We start from the raw sequence: 21,518 nt of genomic DNA on the forward strand, positions 1-21,518 counted from the left end.
CAAGGCTGTATGGTTTAAGAACTTGCATGGGGAAGACTTGGGACACTAATCTTAGCTGTGTCACTGTGATATTGTACAAATCATATGGTCTCATGCTTCAGATAATATAAATGCAAAACTGAGCAGAAAGCAGAAATCTCCCTTCAAACCAGGTGCTACATCTGAGCTGAGCTTTCTGGGAAAAACAGATCTGAGACAAATAGATGTTACTTCTTCCAGTAGTCTATGGGAGCAGATGGAACGATGATAGTACTGGCAGAGGGCATTCACGGGCATTTGCTCTTTCAGTCTCCAGTCTTTCTAGAGAACCCTTCCCTGCTCACGTTAGTGTGGGTTTATTATATTCTAAACCAGTTTACTACCCATGCCACAAAATACATTAAAGGCCACTTCTCAGCAAGGACAACAAAACAGGACACTTTGTTTTAGGCAAAGTCACTTTGGCATTAAGAGCCGAAAATGTTAGAGTGAATGCCTGTTTTGAAATACCACAATTAAAACTCCATATTTGACAACCACCACTGCCCTCCCCTTCCCCTTAAAAAAAAATAAAAATCCCAGATGCATTCTACTTTAGTTAATTTTGACCTAGTGTTCTAGATGTGAAAGACTTCATATTGCATTCCCAGCCCCCTGAGTCATCCACTCTCCTTATGTCTTTAATCAATTTTAAAAGATATTCAAGCAGAGAAAAATCAATGTTATAAGTGGAACACATTTCAGATATGTGAGACGGAGAAAGCAAGAGCAAAAAAGCATTAAAATGGTTACTTTTAAAACAGTTATCCTGTAATGCAGAGTGAAAATTGCATTAGTCATAGTAAAGATCTTGGCTACCTGTTTTTCGTTGAAGCTCTTATCACTCAAACATCCTTTGTTTGTTTTCTTCTTGAGAAATGCATTGAAATTGTCAAATATCCACCTCTGCAAGAGAATGCCGAATACTGAAATTGTATCTAATAGCACTACTCTTATCCTCTTAAATCAGACAAAACCAAGTTCGCTAATTTAAATTTATAAAATGTAAGCTTACTTAGTCCCAGGTTGTAAGGTTTTTCAGGGCAATCTTTTTATTTTTTGTACAGTACCTGCTACAATGGATCCCTGATCAATGTCAGGGGACCCGGGCCACCACCGTAATAAAATCTGTAATGTTTCCAGTATCTGAGACTTAAACTCGTGTACTGCCTCTTTAAAGAAAGGGGCATGGGAGACTTATCCTAATTTTTTTCAAGGCATGCTAGAGGTGAGGACTGAGGTGCATTGGCAGAGCTGTGGGGAGCCCAGCTCTAGAATAGCGGGTGGGGCGGGGGGAGGAGAGGGGTGTCGTGTCTTGCAGAGCATGGATTGAGATCCATTGCCAGAATTTTGGAGGTGTTCCAGGATAGCATGGGATGTTGCCATTCAGGAATTATTTAAACTGGTAGGACTGTATCAGGTAGCATGAATAGACCAGCCAGCTCTAGCTAGAGCCATGTGCTAAAGGCATATTCATTCCCTTCCTGTGGTCATGAACATGAGGGTGGGGGGGAAATGCAGCCGACTGCTGTGACCAGAAGCATATATATAATTAGATATCATTGCTCTGGGCTTCTGAAAAGTTAGTTAATGCCAGAATACAAAAATCTCTCCACAGCTAACTAGCAAGAGGTGTTCATGTATGGGAACTGGAGAGAAACTACTTTTTATAGACTCTGATAGGTAGAATGTTGCATGTGATGACAGCACAAGTAGAACTAAGGTCACCTTTCCCCAGTTTCCCCCTTTTCCTCTGTCTTTCCAAATGTGGTCTATTCAGAAGGCCAAATGGGAACAATGCTTTTAAGCAGCACTGTCTGGGTTTGTTTTTTTTCCCATGCAATCGCTGTATTTCACCCTACTTAACTTTTAACTTAGAAAATGAGCTACCAGAGCTGGCCTGTGCAAAGCACAGATGGGATCAGTGGGTGTTTCATGGACCAATTGCATCAATTTACCTCTTTTGATGATTTATACTCATTTTCTTGTCTTAACTGCACCTTAAATTAAGAATCTGTCCACTCATGTTTTGCTCACACACAGCTCTTTGCTGGTTTTAATCTGCAGAAATGTAAAAGCTGTTAAGGGCATGGAGGGACTTGAAATAATTGTAACCCCTGCTTGAAGGTGGGGGGTTGCAGTGTAGGAGATTTATTCAGTAACTGATTTAATGCTAGTGTTTGTTTCCCCTTTTTCTCTTAATTCTCTGCATCTTTCCCTTTGTCCTTCATCCCTTATCTTCCCACCCCCCAGCTTTTTGGGGCAGGGAGACTCATATGTTGGTACGCTTCTTGGCACAAAGGGGCCCCAATCTGATGGGGACTACCTACGCTACCATAACACACATACTTTCTGCTGTCTTTCCTTGCTCTTAAAGCTAGCAGAGAGGAGCTGAACTGTTCTTTCCCTTGAAGGTGCATCCACTACAATGAACTTGCACTTCATCCAGAGCTGACAGTTGAAATTTTGTTACCCTGGGACACCCTGTCAGCCTTCTGCTCCACTGTGACCTAGGGTTGTCTGGGTACCGTGCTTTTTTCCACTCTGGGTCTAGCCTGCTAGATCGTTGCCCCCAGGCTAATCCTACTGATTAAAGCAAATGTCAGTATTTTCATGGTGCCTCTTCTCTAGAAATGTCTGGGCCTGAGTTTTTAGACAAGCTATGCAGCTTGTTAGCTGTGAAAGGACAATTTCAACTTCTAGTGCTCCAGCTTTACCACAAGTGACTGCTGATATGCCCTTGAACTTTGTGCCAAATTGCATGTGGTGGTTTTGTGGTGTGCACTCAGTTATAAGGAGAAAACTGAAATGACTAAAGTCGCTTAAGATGACAGCAACATCTAAACTCTAAAGGACTGTCTGTTTTCCCATCACCTGACATAGCTATCCAAAAGTTTTAGAACTCCTTAGTCATCTGTAATGACTTCTTTGCCTCAGGCCTACTGAGTAGGGGCATCTGAAGTTCATTCTTAATGTTAGGAGGTTTTATTTTGCTCTGGGTTCCTGTCAAGCTTATGCCACATATAAATGGAATTTAATGCAGCATTTGACATCCTTGCAGGCAGAAATTTGTCCTCAGAACAGGGTGGTAGCGGTAGTACAAGCTTCCCTCACACTATCTCAACCTCAGCATGGTGAACCTAGTGGGACAGAGGAGTTCATTTCCAGGCCCAGTTAGTCTTCAGCCTCTCCAAGGCTACCAACAAGTGTGCCAATTAATGGTACTTGAGGTCTTATTATGTGAATGCCTCACTGAGACCTGGACCTAAATCATTTGACATGTTTACTGTTCAGTTATCAAATGGTAGCCACTTTCACATGCTACAAACCTGAGCTAGAGTGAAACTGGCAGAGAAAACCTTTAAAGAGTCCATATCACCAGGCCATTGAACAATCAAATTCTTTCCCTACTTCCAAAGTTCTTTACCTAATTAGATTATCCTCCAACCTTTGATCATTAATAATCTTAACAATTGTTTTGTTGTAGGTAAGGTCCAAAGGTATAAATGGCTCTTACATAGCTACTGTTCTGCAGTCCTCATGGAAGAGCAGCCATCCAGGATTCTTCCATCTCTGGGTAATCTGTGTGCAGGTACAAATGTAGCTTGATGTAAATAAATTTTTAATTAGAAGAGAACTCTGCACTAGAATCAGGTGGGATTCTACTGGGGTGGGGGTAGGGGGGGAAAGACATCTCATTTTCTGCCACTTGTAGCGATATTTTGTATTCCCACTAAAACAGTTAGCATGGTTGCCAGAACATATTGCCCAATAGAATCTTTTCAGATGCACAAAATGCTGCCAGACAGTACTGATATCAAGTATGAGGCATCCATCTTTGTGTGCAGCCCTGCCTTCAGGGTAGCTAAAATTTTATTAAACTGGGAAGAGTAAAGGGAATATTTCATTTGGAGCTGGGGCAGCACTGATTTCCAGGATACTAGGGAGCACTTGGCTTGCTACATTTTACTTGCTCTAGCTGACTTAGCTTGATATCACAGACACCACACTTCATTTCTCTTCTCCTCTCCTGTTCCTTTCCTTTTATTTTGGAACTCATAAAAGTCTGAGCAAGACAAATTACAATATAAGGCAGAGATGCTTGGAAAGAGAATCATGTTGTGACTTGCCAAGGAAATCAGCCTTTACCAGTGTCCTGAAATGACCAGCTTCCTCTGGCAAAGACACATCTCAAAGGATGCCTATTTCCAAAACTATTGCAGGGTTAGATGCATTTGGACTGTGGAATTAGAGATAAAGTGTACACTCCTGTGATATCTATGTAGCAGGATTTCACAAGCTTTGGCACTGTGACAGACCCACACCAGTGGGTACAGGAGTCTGGTCGAGGGCAAATATACTGGTCACTGGATGAGTAGTTTTCTGTTCCCTGAGTGACCAGAGCAGGGGCTTCACTAGAGTAATCAGGAACCTGCTAGAACCAGTTAAGGCAGCCAGGCTGATTAGAACACCTGCAGCCAATCAAGGCAGGCTAATCAGGGCACCTGGGTTTAAAAAGGAGCTCACTTCAGTTTGTGGTGGGCGTGTGAGGAGCTGGGAGCAAGAGGTGCAAGGAGCTGAGAGTGGGCGGGTGTGCTGCTGGAGGACTGAGGAGTACAAGCGTTATCAGACACCAGGAGGAAGGTCCTGTGGTGAGGATAAAGAAGGTGTTTGGAGGAGGCCATGGGGAAGTAGCCCAGGGAGTTGTCGCTGTCATACAGCTGTTACAGGAGGCACTATAGACAGCTGCAATCCACAGGGTCCTGGGCTGGAACCTGGAGTAGAGGGCAGGCCTGGGTTCCCCCCAAACCTCCCAACTCCTGATCAGACACAGGAGGAGTTGACCCAGACTGTGGGTTCCACCAGAGGGGAAGATCACTGAGGTGAGCAAATCTGCCAATAAGCGCAGGACCCACCAAGGTAGAGGAGGAACTTTGTCACAGCACATAGAATTCTTTCCCTGAACTGAGGGAAAGTACTTGGCCCTCCCCTAATGGAAATATTTTATTTAAGGAACAATTTGATGTTTGGGTGGGAGGCATGTGTCTTTAGGGTGTATTTTGTAGTATTGTGAACCAGGAGTACACTACATGATTTTCGTTCTTCATGGATTGTTTCCACTTTGTACTCTCAGAACCATTTTGGGGGTTATGTTGGTACACAATAGTGAATAGTCAATTTGGGTTTGGTGAGGCCTGAGCACAAAGAGAATTTATCTGGGTTTAATTGAGTTTCGCTGGCAGTTGTCTGAGCCTCCTCATGGAGGCTCTTATGGACTTCAACCCCAAGAGACATGGAAAAAAAAAAAGCCAGCTAAAGTTCTATCACTAATTTAATTAAGCAGGAGGTATGAAGGTCTATGATACTATGTTTATCTACCAATATTAGAACTATGAAATTCAGAACAGATTAACAGGAAATATAAAGTGTAAAATTAGAGCAAAATTAAGTACTACATATTTCAATCCTTTCAGTTGTAGAGGTTTCCTTTCCTGCTTGGCACTTTGTCCCATCTGATGACTTGGGCAAGTTGATGTCCTTTGCATTCTTTTAAAATCAGTTTTATTAGTTGGGAACTGAGAGACTTCAGGAAAAATTGTGTGAAGATGCCAGCCTCTCATGTAGGCAGTTACATTGGTGCTATATAGATGTATACCATTCCACCTCATTACTTTCAGCAGGATGGATTAAGGAATTAAAAAGGAAAATATGCCTCCCTCTGTAGGTGTGGCAACTTCAGTCTTTGGCCTTCTCTCTGCGGATGTGGGCATCAGAGGAGTATTTTGAAGAGATTTATGGTTTCATTACAGCAGTGTTTTCAGCTTTGATCTTGTCTGTGATAGTGTCAGCATTTCCACTATAAACCCCCTAGCTTCAGGAGTTCGTTTGACTGAGTTACAATCTCCCTAGACTGAAGGTTTGTTTGTTTGTTTTTTAAAAAGGAGCAATTGAGCTTTTCTTTCCACTAAAAGATCACTTAGAGAGGTCACTTTAGCTATAGGGAAGCTAGGCAGCCACCTAGTGCAGCAGATTTCTGAGCAAAACAAAATTTCCAATAAGTTCTTAAGTGTATTGCGAAGAACATCTTGTTTCAGAAAGTGGAGGAAGTAATCGGGGGGACAGCCGTTTTGGACTTGATTCTGACCAACAGGGAGGAATTGGGAGTGAATCTGAATATGGAAGGCAGTTTGCGTGAAAGTGATCATGAAGTGATGTCATAGTTCTAAGGAAAGGAAGGAGAGAGAGCAGCAGAATAAGGCCAATGTACTTCTAAAATAGCAGACTTTAACAAATTCAGAGAACTGGTTAAGGTCCCATGGGAAGAAAATGATAAAAGGAGTAGAGGAGAGCTGGCAGTTTCTCAGAGATTATTATTACAGGCACAAATGCAAACTCTCTCAATGCAAGGAAAGAATAGTAAGAGGCCAATATGGCTCCATTAGAAGCTCGTTAACGACCTGAAAGTCAAAAAGGAATCCTACAAAAAGTGGAAACATGGACACATTGCTAAGGAGGAGTACAAAAGAAGAGCACAAACATGTAGGGACAAAATCAGAAAGGCTAAGGCACAAAATGAGTTACACCTAGCAAGGGGCGTCAAATGCAATAAGAAGTAGTAGTTTAAATATACTAGGAGCAAGACAAAGGAAAGTGTAGGTCCTCTGCTTAGCAGGGAAGGAGAGCTGATAACTGATGACATCAAGAAGCCTGAAGTGTTTAATGCCTATTTTGTTTTAGTCTTCACTAAAAAGGATAATGGTGACCAGTTACTCCTCACAATTTATATTAACAATAAGAGGGAAGAAATGCAAGCCAAAATAAGGAAAGAACAGGTTAAAGAAAATATTTAAATAAGTTAGCGGTATTCAAATCAGCAAGGCCTGATGAAATTCATTCTGGGATACTTAAAGAAACTAGCTGAACCAATCGTGGAACCATTAGAAATTCTCTTTAAGAATTTATGGAGGACGGGTGAAGTCCGAGAGGACTGGAGAAGGGCAAACATAGTACCTATCTTTAAAAAGGAGAAACAAAGAGGACTCAAGGAATTATAGATCCGTAAGCCTAACTTCAATGCCTGGGAAGGTGCTGGGACCAATCAGTTTGTAAGAACCTAGAGCAGTGTTTCTCAACCTTTTTGATACCAGGGATTGTCTTGCTGCCTTCCTAACTGTGCCAAGGAGAGCTCAGGGAACAACACTGGTCCATTGACTGGTTATTGAGGAGCAGTGTTTCCCAAACTTACAACAGTTGCGTACCCCTTTTGAGACATTTGTCTTACTGGCGTACCCCTTCTCCGGTGAAGATAATTTGGGGCGGGGAGGGGAGCCACATTTTTATAACACACTCCTAATTAGTTTAATTCTGGATTAAATGTTTATTAGAAATAAATACAAAATTATATTACATACAGTTGAAACAAAACTTAGTAGAAATAATAGTTACATATAGAAATAATACTAGAAATAATTAAAATAGAAGCGAATCAACAGTCTGGCAGAACAGCGTGTGTGTGTGTGTACATACACACACACACACATATAATATAGTGAATTTGTATCATTCTGAAATTAAAATATGCTGGTTTGGTTAGGTTAGTGAAGAAAGCATTAATTTTAATACTTACTATTTCAATATTGAAAAATTTTCAGTACAAACCAAACTATTCAGTGCGAGAGATGGAACTGCTTTTGACCAGACACTATCGCGGGGATATCTGGGTCAATGTTTGTGATCTTAAGATGAAGATGGGGCTCCACGTCAATAAGACAATTTCGTTTTTTGTTTTGAGAATCTGATCTCGCACAAATACGAGGTGGGAAAAAGGCAGAAGATACTTGACAGCTTTGTCCGATAGAGCTGGATATTCAGAGCTAACCCCCAACCAAAATGACGTCAGTGTATTTTGCTCAAATTTTGTTTTCAGGAAGCTATGTGAAGCCAGCTCCAAGAGCTGTTGTTCTTCTGAAGCATAGAGGTTATTTGGCAATTTTTGAACATTGATGATAAAAGGGTTCCTTATCCATTCAAAGGTGCCATCCGGTTCAGGGAAATACTTACGAAGATCTTTCTGCAAGCTTTCCAAATGCTGCTTCATGGTTTGCAATACATCACTATCAAGTTCGTTAGTCGAGTTTATTACTAAGTCATGAAGAGATGGAAAGGAATCCAGTTCACGACAACTAAGACATTTATGCCACAGTTTCAATTTTGCGACCATGGCACTCACTTTGTCTTGAACATGGAATAGGAATATGAGTTTCCCTTGCAAGGATGGATAGATGTTGTTTAAATGAGCAAAGAGGGGGAGGGATAGCTCAGTGGTTGAGCATTGGCCTGCTAAACCCAGGGTTGTGAGTTCAATAGTTGAGGGGGCCACTTAGGGATCTTGGGCAAAATCAGTACTTGATCCTGCTAGTGAAGGCAGGGGGCTGGACTTAATGACCTTTCAGGACCCTTCCAGTTCTATGAGAGAGGTATATCTCCATATATTATCATCTGCAATATATGCTAGTTTGCATAGCCATTTCCAGTCATGTATACAGTCTCACAGGTTAAAAGTTTCATCTAAAAATATGTGCAGTTCTTCTCGCAGCTCAAACAGGCGATTCAGAACTTTTCCATGCGAAAGCCACCGCGCTTCAGTGTGAAATAGGAGTTGCGTGTAATCACTGCCCATCTCATCACAAAGCTGAGAAAACAGCCAGGCGTTCAGATGGCGGCCTTTCACAAAATGGATTATTTTCACAGCTTCATCCAGTACTTGCTTTAGATCTGCCTGCATGTTCTGGGTGGCGTGTGCTTCCCTGTGTATGCAACAATGAGTCGATTTTACTTCTGGTGCAACAGCTTGAATACATGCAACAGCTCCTTTCTTTGAACCAATCATGGCTCTGGCGCCATCCGTGCTTATTCCAACACGACTCCAATTCAAGTCATTGTTTTTGATAAAGTCATTAATAACTTTAAAAATAGCTTCTTCAGTTGTATGTGTTGGCATAGGTTGGCAGAACAAAATTTCATCGTAGACTTCATTATTCAGCTCATATCTGACAAACAACAAAAGATTAGCTAAATTCACAATATCAGTGGATTCATCCGCTTGCAGTACATAGTAGCGACACTCTTCTGTATGTTTGATAATAATTGCTGCTTTACGTTTTTGGCCATATTTTGATCCTATGATGAACAGTGTTATGTGAGAGGGGGACACAATCTATAGCTTTGCTAGCCTTGTCTCCAATCATCACTTGCACCATTACTTTGGCTGCAGGTTTTACTAATGTCTCGCCAATCACTTCAGCAGCTCTGGACTTTGCAATTGAATACGCTACACTGTATGAAGCTTCCAAAGCTTTCATATTTTCACCTCCCATCACATTGCGAATTGTTTTCTGGGACTTTTGGAGATCTTTGCGCCTATTTTCAAAGAATTCTACAGGTTTTTCCCTTATATTCTTTGTTTGCTATCGAAATGGCATTTTAGGTTGGATGGTTTCATACTTTCATTTGTGAGATTCTCGTAACAAATCACACATAGTGGAACAGGCTCCACCTCATCACCAGTCCACGAAAATTGCAGTTTCAGATATTCTTCAACATATTTGTGGGCTTTTTTCATTTTCTTTGCAGCTGATACGTTCAATAAACTTACAGATGGTTCACACGGTTCACTAATTTTGTTGTCACAGTTGTCTGATGTAGCCATATCACTGCATTTTTCGACATAATTATCACTGACGTTAGTATTTCCTTCATAATTTTCTTTTGTATGTTTCAAACTTCCCGTTTTTAGCCAGTGATCCATTGTAAATGGATTTAACAAAAACAAAGAGAAATTTTGTATATTAATACACACCAAGTATGTACTTGCTATGATCTTTAGATTACTACGAGTAGTTATTCACTTTTATCTTTTATCCGTCAGTATGACTTCTGCATATGCCACAAAGGCAAGTGTATTGCCTGAGCTGCGGTAACGCGCACACATGGTTTGTGTTGGCTCTGCTGTGCTATTAGATGTTACTGAACGCGTTATCATATTAGTTACAATGTAAACCTGTGTGTATTTCTACTGTACAAGTGAACACCATTCTTATATATTAAATTTTAGTCAATTTCTTACAGACTGAATTATGAAGGCCTATAGCTAGAGCCCTACTTACATATGCAGTTTACAGAAAACTTTCTACCATGGTAGATAGTTACAGTCAAAAATCCATTCTTTTAAAAGGGCCTAAGTACAGGGCTACAAAATAGATTGACTGCTTGGACTCATGGGCTAAGCATGCATATATTTTCAGAGCCAAATTCTCTGAGCTACACATGAGTAATTTCTTATGCCGTCAGTGGCAATTTGCATGCAAGTGGATGATTTGGCCCAAAATTATGTCTTAATCTTAAAGGATCAGGACATTAGCAAACATAGTCAAATATTTACATACATAATAGACCACACTTAATCTGGTGATTAAGAAAGAATATAGTTTGAGGATTTTGTGCTTATATTTTCCATTTTGAAGCATAAATCCCTATTTAAACAATAAATACTGTCTTTTGCCAGGTCTTATACAATTCTATGACCTTAACTTTTTTTTTTTAATGAGACATTATACACACATCACCTCAGACTTTAACATTAGGTAAAGTGAGGCCCCACTCCATCCTCCAACTACACATGGTACTTCTTCTTCTATCCAATTCTCCCCTGCAGCCTCTTCTCTTCAGCATTAGGTTTGTGCTGATAGCAAGGGATGATGAAATACACAGTTGGGTGCAAATTAGTCATGTCTTCCTCAGTGTCTTCTGCTGAGCAGATTTTTTTTAAACATCACTTTCTGCTTACTGACGACTCTTAAAAGCTTAACTTTACAGTCAGAATGACTGTACTAAAAATCTTGAAGGCGTATTACATAAAGGGTTCTGTATGCTGAATTTTCTAACAAGGGAAACTGAGCGTGACAGAAGATCTCAGCAGTGGTTCAGTAAAGCATTAGTACCGGGACACTTGTGTGGTTGGCGCTTAATCATTCTAATAAGAATTTCACAAAACCTTGCTAATAGCATGGTTAATTCTATGCACTTCTAGCTAGAAGGGAAAGGTCAGTTCATGAGAGGCTAGTGTAGATGGCTCTTACTTGCTGTTCCTAGTTAGAATTTATGTTTGGTCATGGTGTGTTCACCTGCTTCTTTAAAAGAGTAAGTTCTCATTTTATTGTATTCAATTACTTGCAATAGCATCTTGAGATTTGAGAAGGTTGCAGAAGTCCTCCACTAATTATTTTCCTTTCCCTTGTTGGAATGCATTTCCCTTGTTTCTACCATTGCACCACAACCTATATCTTTTGTTTACTTTTGTGATGTGTCAGCAAGGAGGCACACAGCTTTAAGAATACCGTTTTACCTATTTTATGCATAACAGCAGAGGTACCTTAGAGGTGCTTAGACCAGAATAAGCAGTACATAGATAGAACTTGTGTATAATAACAAAATGGTGGCTCTTTCTGAATGCTGTTCTCTTCTATTTAGTCTTTCTTAGAAGCCATCAAATATTTGCCATGCTGTTTGTCTATCAAATATTTATGGGGCACCAAACATGATAATATTATAAGAGCTAACACTTCTCCATATTCTCCTTTAGTGAAAATCTTGGAATATAGTATAGTAATCTTGGTTTGCTTCTTTATCAATTGTTTACCCCCAACAGAATTTTTGAGAAGAACCACTTCAAATGTTCCTGATTTGGGTCTATTTTCAGTTAAAACAACTATGCAACTGGAGGCAGAAATTTATAATTTTCCCATTTCCCCCGTCAGCCTTCTCAAAGCTAGCCAAACATTAAAATTCCACTTAACATATATATTGTTGAGCTTGTTCTTCCAAGGGCTAGATTAGTTTTATATCAAATACTTTTTTGCAGCCACGGAGGAGGGCATACAAATTTCCTGAAGTCCTGAGGAAATTTCCATAGTCAGTGGAATGTTTGAGCACAAGTTCCCTCTTCCCTTTCCCATACCCTCTAAAACAAGTGGCTCTGCATAGTTTTTAGCCATAAAAATCTAGGGCCCAATTTCTGGTTGTCCTATAGTCCTTTTACACTGGCTCTTTGACCATAAAGGGGCCATAGAACTGCTGTAACAGATCAACAGGGAATTCCCCTAGGTACAGGGAGCATTTTGTGTGTGTATGTGTAGTGGGAGGCAGAGTAGTGGGAGCAGTTCCAAGCATAGGTAATATCAGAGTTTTCCTGGAGCGATATGGGGAGGGGAGGGTGCAGAATGGCCAGAGCAAGCTATCCCTGCCTTTTGGACCAGCCCTTTTGGAGCTATAGGCAGCTGGACACAAATTAGGGCAGCTGCTGGGATTGCGCTGACTATTCTAGAGCCAAACTGAGCCCCGAATAAGGAAGGTAAAAAGGTGATACAAACCCCCCTCACGTCCAGGTCAGAGTTCAGCCCCTGAATTTTAGTTAAAAAACAACTTTCTTTCCCAGAACTCTTTTGATGTGGAGGCAGGATTCCTCAGGTTTGTGCCATTAAACCATTGGGATACCTTTCCAATTCTACCTCTTAATGTTAGTTAAAGAACATGATCTCAGTCGTGAACACATTTTACATCAAATCTGTAAGTAGAATGATAACCATATTCTTCACAATTGATTTCTGTGGCAAGACTTTAGCAGCAGCCATCCTGAGCCCCAAGTGCTAAAATCTAGCATGATACAACAAACAGAACAGGAGTACTTGTGGCACCTTAGAGACTAGCAAATTTATTTGAGCAAAGCTTTCCTGGGCTACACGAAAGCTTTGCTCAAATAAATTTGTTAGTCTCTAAGGTGCCACAAATACTCCTGTTCTTTTTGTGGATACAGACTAACATGGCTGCTACTCTGAAACATGATACAACAGTCAGTCTTGTAAAGTTGGTGAGTTTTTTTTCTTGTTGTTGAAGTGCAGAGCTACAAAATAATTAGTACTCCCTATTCTGACTCTGGATTGCAGTTTGCCATGACATTATGGTATTGTAGTAGATCGTTTCACACGGATACTTTGTAATGTCCTGACACTATCACAATACAAAATTGTGGTCCTCTATTTGATGCTCTCCTTTTCCACCCTCTTCTTAAGTTCTTACTCCTCCATTCCTACCTTTATAGGAGAAGTTACATTGTGAAAATCATTTGGGAAAGACTTACAGATTTGGTTTGTTGGACCAGTTCAGATAATTTTTTGATCACTGGCTCCAGACCAATTATCAGAGAACTTCCGTCCCTGCGAACAAATATATGGGACTGTCTTGCGTCTCCAATTAACTCTTGGCAATGAGTGTTGTCCATAAATACCTGGCAAAGTAAATGGTTATATGTTTCCAGTGTTGTGGCTGTGTTGGTCCCAGGATATTAGAGAGACAAGGTGGGTGAGGTAATATCTTTTATTGGACCAAGTTCTGTTGGTGAAAGAGACAAGCTTCAGGTCTGGGAAAGATACTCAGAGTATCACAGCTAAATACAAGGTGGAACAGATGGTTTAGCATAAGTGGTGAACACACATTGAAGATTCAGCACAGAATCTGCTGAGCGAGCCTTGCCTTTGGCAGACTGTCTCGCTGGGCGTTCAACAATCACAACATCAGAACACACATTAGACTTTTAGTTTATAAAGTGGTGGTAATCCCAACTCTCCTCTGTGGCTGTGAGATTTGGGTTACACCTGAAAAACCTGGAATGCCAGAACCAGCACTTTCTTCGGAAGATCCTCAACATAAAGTGGGAGGATCACCGCACTAATGTTGGACTCTGTGAGGACACTGACATCTTCAGTGTTGAGGCCCTGATTATCCAAGGTGGAGTGGGCACTTTGTGCGCATGCCTGATGTATGTTTACCAAAACAATTGCTGTACGCCCAACTCACCAAAGGAGAAAGGAAATGGGGAGGCCAAAAGAAACGCTTTAAAGACATCCTCAAGATAAACATCAAGAGATGTGGCATCGACATCACACACTGGGAGACAGTAGCCCAGGATAGAGACAACTGGTGAAGACATGTCAGAGAAGGGACTTCCACTTTCGAGGAAAATTGCTTTGTCCTGGTTGCAGAAAAATGCCAGAAAAGAGAGGACAGATGATTGTCACACAGCAATCGTGGCCCAACCCTAACTTCCAATACTGCCTGCAATGTCTGCCAATGAGCCTGCAGCTCAAGGATTGGACCTCTGTCACCACAAGACCCATAAAAAAATAAAACCTGTGAAAGAGATCATCCTCGACCTTGAGGGATTGCCACCGATCACACATTGTAAGAGAGCAAGGTGAAGTGGCACCTCTGTAGTCATAGGACAAAAAAATGGAGTGAGTGGATTACAGATTGTTGTAATAAGCCATAAATCTAGTATCTTTATTAAGACCATGATTTATAGTGTCTAGCAAAGTTATTAATTTAAGCTCCCAGGCTCATCTTTTGAAGGTTTCCTGTGAGGATGAGGACTGAGAGGTTAGATATGAAGTGATTGTTCTGTGAAAAGTGTTTGTCCACGGATGATATGGTGTTTTTTAGGGATGTCAAGTGATTAAAAAAATTCATTGCAATTAATCACAGTTTTAATTGCACTGTTAAACAATAATAGAATACCATTTATTTAAATATTTTGGTAGGTTTTTTTATATTTTCATATATGGACTTGGGGCTCCAGCCCTCCTCAGAGTGCAGGGTTCCCTCCCAGCTCAGACATATATGCTTAATGTGTTTTAAAAAATTAATACGTTAATTTTGTTTTCAGTTAATCACAGGTGTTAGTGGTGGTTAATTGACAACCCTGGTGTTTTGACTTTTATAATTTTTCTGTGCAAGTTCATTTGAGAGTATAGTGATTGTATGGTTTCATCCACATAGTTCTTGGGGCATTTAGTGTGTTAGATGAGGTACATCACATGTTGTGATAGGCATGTGTAGGACCCAGGGATCTTGAAAGGTCTGTTCCGTGGGGGGTATATGTCTGCAGGTTTTGATTGTATGTGAGACTGAGATAGTAAAGTGTAATGAAAAGCTAGTACCATCCCATTAAACAAGAATGCCACCATCTGTCTTGTTGACATCTGGCAGGCTGCCAGCAAATATCAAATAATTTAGTTACTGTCAATTGCTGCTTTCCCTTGGAATGAAGAACTTGTATCTTCATATTCATTTCCTGTCGTGACCTTCTTCAGTCACCTTGACTCCAAAATTAATTGGAACGCTGAAAATAAAACTGAAATTGCAATCTACAAACAGCTCTGCAGCCCAAAGCCAGGCTTCAGACTTCCCTCTCCCTGTGAGGATGACATGAGTTGCCAAATCTTGCTTGTTCACCCATTCCTTGGATCCAAGAACTCTGGTTTTAACTGGGCTTAATCCAAATTTTTTGCGATTAAAATCTGATTTCACATTTCATAGCAGTTATCTTTTAAAATGTGTGTCTCTGGGGAAGAGCGGGGTGACTGCAGTGCATATTACTTAATAAATCTTCATGAGGAGCTAACAGCCTCGGATATAAATACATAGAATTCAAAAGCAAGAGTGTAAATTAATATAAAACATAATGGTGCACTTGAAGGGTTTTTCATCCCGTGATCTCAAAAATCTTTAAAATGTATTTATATGCCTCACCCTGGAGTGGTGACTTGTTTACAATCACATGGATTCAGTGGTAGAAGTGAGGATTTGAACCCTGTTCAGTGTTGATAAATGGAAAGTAATGCACATTGGAAAACATAATCCCAACTATACATATAAAATGATGGGGTCTAAATTAACTTGTACCACTCAAGAAAGAGATCTTGGAGTCATGGTGGATAGTTCTCTGAAAATGTCCACTCAGTGTGCAGCGGCAGTCAAAAAAGTGAACAGAATGTGGGAATCATTAAGAAAGGGATAGATAATAAGACAGAAAATATCATATTGCCTCTATATAAATCTATGGTACGCCCACACCTTGAATACTGCGTGCAGATGTGGTTGCCCCATCTCAAAAAATATATATTGGAAAAGGTTCAGAAAAGGGCAACAAAAATGACTATGGGTATGGAACGGCTGCCATATGAAGAGAGGTTAATAAGATTGGGACTTTTCAGCTTGGAAAACAGATGACTAAGAGGATGATTGAGGTCTATAAAATCATGACTGGTGTGGAGAAAGTAAATAAGGAAGAGTTCTTCTTCGAGTGATTGCTCCTATGCATTCCAGTTAGGTGTGCGCACCGTGCGTGCACGGCTCTTCGGAACATTTTTACCCTAGCAACTCCGGCGGGCCGGCTGGGCGCCCCCTGGAGTGGTGCCGCTATGGCGCTGGATATATACCCCAGCCGGCCCGTCCGCTCCTCAGTTCCTTCTTACTGCCCGTGACGGCCAGTTGGAACAGTGGAGTGCTCTCTGTCCTCCACAACCCTAGCGTTCGCTACCTTTGTATGTATATAGTTGTTGAGTACTTAGTGTTAGATAGTTGAATAAGTTAGTATAGTTTAGGATAAGGGATTAAGGGGGGTTTACCCCTCTTTTTCCGCAACCGGTGCGGGCTCATGCCCAAGGCACCGGGCTTTAAGCCCTGCGCGTCTTGCCAGCGGCACATGCCGGTCGGGGATCCGCACGACTCCTGCCTGCGCTGCCTCGGGGAGACTCACCGTACAGATAAGTGCCCTATTTGCACGGCCTTTAAGCCCCGAACACGAAAGGAGCGGGACAGTCGCTTAAAACAGCTCCTCATGGAGGCAACGCTCCAGCCCCTGGCACCGACCGTGCCGGCGCCGAAGTCTTCATTGGCGCGCAGCGCACCGGCGGCCCCGAGCCACTCCGGCACCGAGGCTCCTCGTCCTCCGCAAGCGGCACCGGTGACCCGGCACCGTTCCCTCTCACCATCGAGGAAGCGTAAGCCAGCGAAGGCAGCTGGAAAGACCCATGCTGAGGGTCATGTCGCCCAGCCACCACCACCACCTCCGGTACCGGCTGTGGCCGTGCACCGTGCCGTTGACTCCGGCGCCGCAAGGGCCGTCGAGTCCAGTACCACCCTGCTCCCCGGTGCCGACCGCGGTTGAGCTGCAGCTGCCATCCACGCCCGAGACATTCTCGACGGCGAGGGAGCTCATCAAGCTCACGGAGGCACCGAGCCTCCGGCCCCCGGCACCGCCGGTGCGGGCTGTCGTGTCAGCGGGTAAGCCGGCTATGATGCGGCCCCCTGCCCCGGACGGACGGAATAGACGGCACTCCAGGTCCCGGTCTCGCTCCCGGTCCCGAAGACGGTCACCGTCGCGCCGCTCGAGGTCCCGGCACCGCTCAACATCGCGGTACCGGTCGCACTCCCGGAGACGCTTCCGGTCCCGATCGCCTTCCCGTTGGCACCGACGAAGGTCCGATTCCCGGCACCGTTCCCGGCACCGTGACTCCCGGAGCCGCTCCCGGCACCGCCGGTCGAGATCCCGGTCGAGCTCCCGGCACCGCGGCGGTCGATGGTCTCGTTCGCCATCTCGGCACCGCAACGACCGGCACCGATCCTCGGCACCGTCCGCGGACAAATGGCCGACCTCGACGGCGCAGTCCATCAGCGCCTCCGCACCCCCGTTGCCATCTCGACGCTCGTCGGTCGCTTCAGGGGCTGGCAGCGATGGTCATCTTCCGGCTGCCCCGCAAGGTCAAGCCCAGGATCCGCAGCAGTGGGGCTTCTGGGTCCCCTGGGCCCAGTACGAGACTCAAGGGATGTCTTTCCCTCCAAGGGCCCCCGCCTCCGAACACAGGGTACCGGAGGCCACAATAAGCAGACCGCCCCCTTCACCACCAGGTTCGGCTCAGTTACCACCTGATCCCCAGAGGCATCCTCGGCCCGAGTCAGCCGCCCACCCCTTAGAGGAACCACCCGTGGAGGCCGTGGTTCAAGGCCTATCCTCGTCGTCTTCACCAGACGAGGCGGTGGCCGGGACTTCTACAACTGACCCTCCACCGATTGACTTGCGGGCCCATCAGGACCTTCTTCGCCGGGTGGCGAAGGCTATCGACCTCCCCGTGGCGGAGGTCATGGAGGACGAAGACCCGGTGACGAATGTGATTGGAGCGGAGGCTCCAGTGCAGGTGGCCTTGCCGTTCATCCGCACCATTCAGAAAAACGCCACTACCATCTGGCAGTCACCGGCGTCCGTCCCTCCCACCGCCCGCGGGGTCGAAAGGAAGTACTCCGTCCCCCCCCACGTGGTATGAGTACTTGTATACTCATCCTGCCCCAGACTCGTTGGTCGTCCAGTCGGTCAACGACAGGGAGAGGCATGGCCAGCCCGCCCCAGCGCCGAAGTCCAGGGAGGCGAGGCGTATGGATTTGTTGGGCCGCAAGGTCTATTCTGCAGGCGTCTCCAGCTTCAGATCGCCAACCAGATGGCCCTCCTCGCCAGGTACACCTTTGACATCATGGTGTCCCTGGCGAAATTCGCAGAGCTGATCCCAACAGCCTCCCGCCAGGAGTTCTCGGCGTTGTTGGAAGAGGGAAAAAAGTCTTCCAGGTCCTCCATCCAGGCCGCTCTCGACTCGGCGGACTCGGGTGCAAGAACCTTGGCCTCAGGAGTGACCATGAGGCGCATCTCCTGGTTACAGTCTTCCACACTGCCGCCGGAGGTGCAGTACACCCTGCAGGACCTGCCCTTCGATACTCAGGGTCTGTTTTCTGAAAAGACTGATTCCAGAATCCAGACCCTCAAGGACGGTCGCATAGCCATCCGCACTCTGGGGATGCATACACCTGCAACCCAGCGCAGGTCATTCAGGCAACAACCCTACCGGCCTTTTAATCAGCCCAGGTCCCGTCCCTATAACAGCCGACGGCCAGGCCTGAATCGCCGTAGACCATTGGGCAACCGGCGTAACCAAACCCATCCGTCTTCCAAGGCCCCCCAGGGCCCCAAGCAGGCGTTTTGATGGGACGCCCGAGGACGGCCCATCAGTCTCTGTACCGGATCCTACCCTTTTATTTTACAACCGCCTTTCCCATTTCTTTTTGGCGTGGTCCCAAATAACAACGGACAACTGGGTGCTTCAAACAATCCAGTCTGGTTACCGCCTTCAATTTGTTTCGCCCCCCCCCTTTGCACCCACCTACCCCGTCCCTCTTCAGGGACCCCTCTCACGAGCAATTCCTCCTACAAGAGGTCGGGACTCTGTTGAGCTTGGGAGCCATAGAGGAGGTGCCGAACGACATGCGGGGCAGGGGATTCTATTCCCGATACTTTCTCATCCCCAAGGCGAAAGGAGGTCTACGTCCAATACTGGACCTCCGGGAGCTCAACAAGTACCTGCTCAAGCTCAAGTTTCGCATGGTCACCCTGGGGACCATCATTCCCTCCCTGGATCCGGGAGACTGGTTTGCCGCCCTCGACATGAAGGACGCGTACTTCCATGTCGCGATTTACCCTCCCCATCGACGCTACCTGCGTTTTGTAGTCAACAACGCACACTACCAGTTCGCAGTGCTGCCATTCGGCCTATCCACCGCGCCGAGGGTTTTTACCAAGTGCATGGCAGTGGTTGCCGCAGCCCTCCGCCGTCGTCATATACACGTTTACCCGTATCTCGATGATTGGCTGGTTCGCGGAGCGTCCCAGCAGCTGGTAACGGACCAGATGACAGAAATCCTGTCTCTATTTCGACACCTCGGTCTTCTCATCAATGCCGAGAAGTCCACCTTAACTCCGTCGCAGCGGGTGGAGTTCATTGGAGCGGTTCTCGACTCCAATTTGGCCAGGGCCTGCCTCCCGCGATCTCGGCACCAGACGATGGTCTCCATCATCCGAGACCTCCTCACCTTTCCCACGACAATGGTTCGGTCCTGCCTCCGCCTCCTGGGCCACATGGCGTCCTGTACGTTTGTCACCGCGTACACGAGACTCCACCTTCGCCCGTTCCAGTCCTGGCTAGCGTCGGTGTACCGCCCACATCGCGACCCCATCGACATGGTGGTCACGGTCACGAAGCCCACCCTCGAGTCACTCAGCTGGTGGCTGGACCCAGAGGTAGTGTGTGCAGGAGTCCCGTTCCACCCTCCTCGCCCATCCGTCACGCTGACCACGGATGCCTCAGCGCTGGGGTGGGGGGCTCACCTGGGCGACCTTCACACCCAAGGTCTTTGGTCACCCCAAGAGCTCGCTCTTCACATCAACATCCGGGAGCTGCGAGCGATCCATCTGGCGTGTCACACCTTCCGCACCCGCCTGCAAGGCCGCTGCGTCGCAGTGTTCACGGACAACACGACGGCAATGTTCTACGTGAACAAGCAGGGCGGAGCCCGCTCCTCCCTCCTCTGCAAGGAAGCGATGCTCCTGTGGGACTTCTGCGTGACCCACTCGATTCACCTAGAAGCGTCCTTTCTCCCAGGAGTGCAGAACACGCTAGCGGACCGCCTCAGCAGGTCGTTCCTCGCCCACGAGTGGTCCCTTCGACCGGACGTGGTGCACATGATTTTCCAACAGTGGGGCTTTCCCCAGGTAGACCTGTTTGCCTCCAAGGAGAACAGGAAGTGCCACCAGTTCTGATCCTACCAGGGTCGCTCTCCAGACTCCCTGTCGGACGCCTTCCTGTACTCCTGGACAGATCACCTCCTTTACGCCTTCCCTCCGTTCCCGCTCGTCCACCGAGTGCTGTTCAAACTTCGGAGGGACCGAGCCCGCCTAATACTCGTCGCTCCGGCCTGGCCGAGGCAGCATTGGTACACCCTGCTGCTCGAGCTCTCCGTTCGGGAGCCCATTCCCCTCCCAGTGTGGCCGGACCTCATCACACAGGACTTCGGCAGACTCCGCCACCCGGACCTGCAGTCCCTCCATCTCACAGCTTGGTACCTACGTGGCTGACCCAGGCGGAGAGAGACTGTTCCGCGGCAGTACAGCGAGTCCTGCTTGAAAGCAGAAAGCCTTCCACCCGCTCCACTTACCTCGCGAAGTGGAAGCGCTTTGTCCTCTGGTGTGATCAACGAGGCCTCAATCCCTTCGTAGTCCCTCTTTCTACAATCCTGGACTACCTCTGGTACCTTAAGGAGCAGGGTCTCGCGGTCTCCTCCTTGAAGGTACACCTGGCAGCCGTGTCCGCCTTTCGCCCATCCATAGACGGCCGATCCATCTTCTCCAGCCAGATCGTTTCCCGCTTCCTAAAGGGCCTGGACCGGTTGTACCCGCCCATAAGGCGTCCTACCCCGGCCTGGGATTTAAACCTGGTTCTGGCCAAGCTTATGGGAGCCCCCTTCGAGCCTTTGGCCACGTGCTCCCTCCTCTACCTGTCATGGAAGACGGCCTTCCTCGTCGCTATAACTTCAGCGAGACGAGTGTCCGAGCTTCGTCCCCTAACGGTTGGTCCACCTTACACCGTCTTCCATGCAGACAAGGTACAGCTTCGCCCGCACCCGGCCTTCCTCCCGAAAGTCGTCTCGGCCTTCCATGTCAATCAAGAGATCTTCCTCCCGGTCTTCTGCCCGAAGCCGCACGCCTCACCTCGGGAGCAACAGCTTCA

At 45.7% G+C, this 21,518-nt stretch overlaps 1 protein-coding gene across 5 annotated transcripts in view; it reads left to right on the forward strand.

The window, feature by feature from the left end:
* AHCYL2 (adenosylhomocysteinase like 2) overlaps positions 1-21,518 on the forward strand; it is a 242,444-nt gene that overhangs the window by 53,533 nt on the left and 167,393 nt on the right. For 3 of the 5 annotated variants that reach the window (XM_045028139.1, XM_045028132.1, XM_045028153.1), the window contains exon 1: positions 3,506-3,610. The exons of the other annotated variants lie outside the window; for them this stretch is intronic. The gene's annotated coding sequence lies outside the window, so the exon portion shown is untranslated. Of the gene's footprint in view, positions 1-3,505; positions 3,611-21,518 lie in introns of those variants that run through there. 5 annotated transcript variants of the gene reach the window in all.

The sequence above is a fragment of the Mauremys mutica genome, chromosome 1, assembly GCF_020497125.1.
Source record: "Mauremys mutica isolate MM-2020 ecotype Southern chromosome 1, ASM2049712v1, whole genome shotgun sequence".
NCBI classification, from domain to species: Eukaryota; Metazoa; Chordata; order Testudines; family Geoemydidae; genus Mauremys; species Mauremys mutica.